Genomic DNA, 5,432 nt, shown 5'->3' on the forward strand with positions numbered 1-5,432 from the left:
AGTGTAGGGGATCTATCGTAGTCCTTTCGATAAGTAAGAGTGTGGAGCCCAACGAGGAACAGAAGGAAATGATAAGCGGTTTTCAGTAAGGTTTTCTGCAAGCACTGAAATTGTAGGTGATAGATAGTTTTGTGATAAGATAAATAGTAACGAGTAACAAGTAAACAAAGTAAATAAAGTGCAGCAAGGTGGCCCAATCCTTTATGTAGCAAAGGACAAGCATGAACTATTTCTAATAATGAGAAAGGAGCTCCCGAGGACACATGGGAATTATCGTCAAGCTAATTTTCATCACGTTCATATGATTCGCGTTCGGTACTTTGATAATTTGATATGTGGGTGGACCGGTGTTTGGGTACTGCCCTTACTTGGACAAGCATCCCACTTATGATTAACCCCTATTGCAAGCATCCGCAACTACAACAAAAGTATTAAGGTAAACCTAACCATACCATGAAACATGTGGATCCAAATCAGCCCCTAACGAAGCAACGCATAAACTAGGGTTTAAGCTTCTGTCACTCTAGCAACCCATCATCTACTTATTACTTCCCTATGCCTTTCTCTAGGCCCAAACAATGGTGAAGTGTCATGTAGTCGACGTTCACATGACACCACTAGAGGAGAAGACAACATACATCTCATCAAAATATCGAACGAATACCAAATTCACATGACTACTAATAGCAAGACTTCACCCATGTCCTCAGAAACAAATGTAACTACACACAAAGCATATTCATGTTCATAATCAGGGGTGTAATAATATGCATTAAGGATCTGAACATATGATCTTCCACCAAGTAAACCAATAAGTATCAACTACAAGGAGTAATCAACACTACTAGCAACCCACAGGTACCAATTTGTGGTTTTGGATACAAGATTGGATACAAGAGATGAACTAGGGTTTGAGAGGAGATGGTGCTGGTGAAGATGTTGATGGAGATTGACCCCCTCCCGATGAGAGGATCGTTGGTGATGACATTGGTGATGATTTCCCCCTCCCGGAGGGAAGTGTCCCCGGCAGAATAGCTCTGCCAGAGCCTTAGATTGGTTCCGCCTCGTGGTGGCGGAGTTTCGTCCCGTAAGCTTGCCCATGATTTTTTCCAAGGTAAAAGCCTTCATCACTACACCATGGTCAAGTTTTGGCGACACATCAATCTGTTGGCATATGGTACCTTTGCCGACACATAACTTGAAGCTAACACATATGCTGACAGAAGATAGAAGAGTCGGAGGACTTGCTGTGGGCAAAGGTATTGCCGACAGAAGTTCACTTGCTGACACTTTTCTAGTTGGCATACACCCTACCTATGTCGACACATGGTCTGTCTATGTACACCCTACATACGCCGACACATGGTTTGTCTATGTACACCCTACCTATGCCGACATATGGTAAGTCAGCGTACACCCTACCTATGCTGACACTTAGTCTGTCTAGCAAGGTATTTAGCATTGCTGACACATGGTTTGTCTAGCTATGGGTGTACTTTTGCCTACACTTTTTCTGCATGGCTAGAGCTGTACCTTTGTTGACAGTTTCTCTGTTGGAATGTTCTTCCCAACAAATAAATTGTTGATAAGATGGTGTGCAGCCAAAACAACAATTGGATGCTGCTCAGATTTAAATATTATACAATGCTCAAATGTAATACACAAAGAGGATCAAGATGAACACATATTGCACAAGCATTGATAATATATTCACAAACATACATATACTGATCATAAGTTCAAAAACAGGACAATCTTGACAAAGCAAAGTTTGGCCATTTGACCACCATCCAGCAAACACAAGCCACATAAAAGGACCACTATTTGTTGTTCTGCAGGAGTTCAAACACTAAATGGTACAGAACAAAGTCACACCCATGAGCACAAGATATATGCTCCAAAACACTTCAAGCACCAAATGGTCTAGAACAGACATAAGATTCATGATCACAAGTTGGCTGGTCCAAAATACTGTAACAGCCAAATGCTGCCGAACACCCTGAAGTCATCACATCCATGTGCAATAGATGGTTGAGTACCTGAAAATGAATGGTCAAATTCTCATATGTTCACCCCAACGATTTTGTGCACTTCAAAGTTTGAAAATAAATGTCAAAAACAAATGTAGTCGTATGTTGTCTAATGAACTAGAATTAAAATGTATAGCTTCAGACCAAAAAAAACTGTAGTATGTGAAGTTCTGCATATGCCATGTGATCTTTAGATTGTGACCATCAAAGTGTTAACACCAAACTAATAGATGTATGCTAACTACTAAGCAATTTATATGAGCATCAGATTACGTCATGTGATTTCATATTTTTAATTTTAAAACTGCAGTATGTGGAGTTCATTTTTATATTCAAGACACGAAAAGTTATCTAGTGATACTATAATTTCACAAATAGGTTTTACAATTTCAGATACACTGAAGTGTTATGTGTGACACATTTTCCTCGCTTGCCATTTGGTTTACTCTGGCGTATGATAGTTAATCCATGTACTAGTGTTCTTAGTTCAATATTATCTGATCGATAAACTAGCTAAATGACACGAAAATCAGTCTTGGAGCATTTGTGTGTTCATCAAAAATGAAAAGGGGTCCACAAGACAACTATGGAAAATGGTTCATGGGTTGTACATATTATCTGTAAATCAAATGATAACATACTCACATCGCTTGTTTCTTATGCAAACTATTTTAGTTCATAGGCTGCTTCTTCCACTGCACGTTGCTCTGAAAAGTGTGAATACATGTGTCAACCACCCTGTGAAGACGAAAACTATGTTTAATAATATAGATAACTCGGCTGATCCTAAATCAAATTAGAAACTAGGCCAAGGGACTGCAAGTTATGTCCTTGGTAAGTTTATTGTATGAACTTTTCAAATGCACAAATGATTTTCAGGTAATATTAGGACATCACCAGAATAAACACGAATATCTCACAACATTCTAGGATTTACCTGCATATGGAAACAGAGAGCTCAAATTAGGAGGGTAGTGAACATCATCAGACAACTTACTTGATATCAAATATATGGCTCGTATCTGACCGTTTAATGGTCCTGTGATGGTAACACAAATGGAGATTCTACTTAACACCAGTACTTATTACCACAAATAGTCAGGCAGTAGTATCTGACACATAAATATATCTATCTTCTATCTCATCTGGAGATACGTGCATTACATACTACTTTTCTGTCCCAAGAAAAAAACTGAAAAACAAGAACTAAAGACATGCACCTGAACGCATTTCATTTGTTTGGAAAGAAGCATCTGAACACATATATGAATGAATGATTCGTCACATTATCTTACTGCACGAGATCGACTTAGACCATGTGTTGTCGTGCTTCAGCTAGTACACTGAATTGTTGTGCTTCAGCTAGTACACTGAATTTGCAAGCTACTGTAAATTGCTCAGCGAATGGCGCGTTTAAATGACAGGGAGGGAACACAGCAAACAATCTTATATAAATGAATGACTTTCGTCTTCCAGATTTTGAGGCCACATATTAAAATATATTACCATCTCAAGGAAAAAAAGAAGGGACAATGCTGGCATTATAGGCAGCCCGTTAAAAATTTATCCCCTACTGCATACTTGATAATCCAACAATATTTATAAAACGCTGAGCGTGCTGTGTTTAGCTTACAATTATCTCATTATGCATTTGCAATTTGATAATTTATAGTTGGAAATTTTTCCAATGAGAATATTTCACTTCAGTCCTTTGACTGTGCAACTGACTTTTCTGTAGTGAGATATATACCTATCAAACCTGCTACAGTCTAGGTTAGAATCTAATCTTCTCCCAAAAAATTTGAAACCGACCCGGCCATCTATAGCATCAATGAGAGCTTATAGCCTACATGCTAGCTCCAAAAAGAGGTGGTACTCCAGAATTATTATTTATTATAGCAATATCATCAGTATAGTTGGTTACACATATATCTGATTAACTCAAGATGCTGATGCAGACCTAGAATTCAGAAACTTGCATGCTTAGAATTCAGGAACTAAAGTACCATGTCAATCTAGCCATCGATCGGGCCAAAGAATTAGAAAATAAAACAAGCTATGACTGCTTTGGTTGTCAGTAGTATACGGATCCAACTAGTAACCTCTGTAATACTACACGCTCTTCTTACACAAAAAGGTGCTGATTAAGTGAGGGATCAGCTTATGCTTCTTCTTTTTTTGCAGGGAGGATTAGGTTATGCTTCAGATCAACAACATGTCCAAACCACTCCACAGCAACTGCCAATGGTACAACTCTCAAGTTACAGCAAGCTAGCAGTTCGATCTACTAGAGACACAGGGTGGTACTCACGTTGGAAAAACAAGAACAAAGAGAACAAATTGGGGATCCCACCATCGGTGCTTACCTAGCAACGCCCACTCCCTCCAGCCAGAGGTCCAAGCGGACGGAGTTGTCGGAGGCTGTGGCTCCAAGGAAGGGAGGAAGGGATGGAGTCGGGGACTATGGGACGTGGAATGGGATTGGGGTTGGGGGCGGCGGACGGACGGGTCTCGGGGACGGATCTCATGAGCCCGGAGATGGAGCCCGGCAGCACAGGGCAGAAGTCGAACAATAGCAGGGCCGGCACCCCGGCAGCAGCGGCAGCCCGGAGATGGAGCTCCGACGGCAGCAGGAGCCCGGATATGGAACCCCGCAGCAGCAGGTACAGCAGCAGCGGGAGCCGGGAGATGGATCCCCGGCAGCCGCAGAACGGGGATTGGCGATGACGGCGGCTGGACGTCGGGGGGAGGGGCGTTGTGCGCGGACGGCGGCTAGATGTGCAGCGCGAGGATGGCGCCTCGATCTAGGGCTGGAGCTCAAGGGATTGAGTACGGCGGATTGAGGACGGGGTGGAGCGCGAAGCCGGCGGCGGGGGAGTGCGAGCTCCGGGACGATGGATTGAGGACTGGGTGGAGCGCGAGGCCGGCGGCGATGGCGGCAGAGGATTGGATCGAGCGCGGCGGCGATGGCGGCAGAGGATTGGATCGAGCGCGGCGGCGGCGGCAGCAGGCACGGGTTTGGGTTCGATTTGGGGTATTTTGCACGGGGGAAGGGTATTTTGCACTTGAGGATTTTTTCCATGAACAATCGAAAATTTCGCTCGCGCGCCCAAATCTCGCGCCAGGTTTCTAACCTTCCGATTGAGTATTGACACGTGTCCACCTACACCAACACATAATCTGAGCGCATAGACCTACCTACGCCGACACATTTTAGGTTGCTAAATACATAGCTACGTCGACTGAAAAACTGTTAAGGCCAACACATATGCCGAAACATAGGATGTCATTAAGCAATTACTAACAGACACGTTGTCGCTTTGTGGTTGCCGACACTTAGTGTGTCAACAGTGATATACCTTTGCCGACACTTGATACGAAGACAAAAGTTAAAAGCTACGC

General features: G+C 42.8%; 1 long non-coding RNA gene across 2 annotated transcripts; it reads right to left on the reverse strand.

The window, feature by feature from the left end:
• Nucleotides 1–1,685: 1,685 nt before the first annotated feature.
• On the reverse strand, nt 1,686–5,064 carry LOC119312445. 2 transcript variants are annotated; one of them, XR_005151359.1, is made up of 3 exons: nt 4,397–5,064; nt 2,676–2,737; nt 1,686–2,039 (listed from the first exon to the last, which is right to left on the reverse strand). It is a non-coding gene; the product is annotated as an uncharacterized LOC119312445 (long non-coding RNA). The 2 variants fall into 2 exon arrangements; XR_005151360.1 differs by having other exon boundaries at nt 2,676–2,768.
• Between the last annotated feature and the right edge of the window lie 368 nt (nt 5,065–5,432).

Source organism: Triticum dicoccoides, chromosome 5B, assembly GCF_002162155.2.
Source record: "Triticum dicoccoides isolate Atlit2015 ecotype Zavitan chromosome 5B, WEW_v2.0, whole genome shotgun sequence".
Classification (NCBI taxonomy): domain Eukaryota; kingdom Viridiplantae; phylum Streptophyta; class Magnoliopsida; order Poales; family Poaceae; genus Triticum; species Triticum dicoccoides.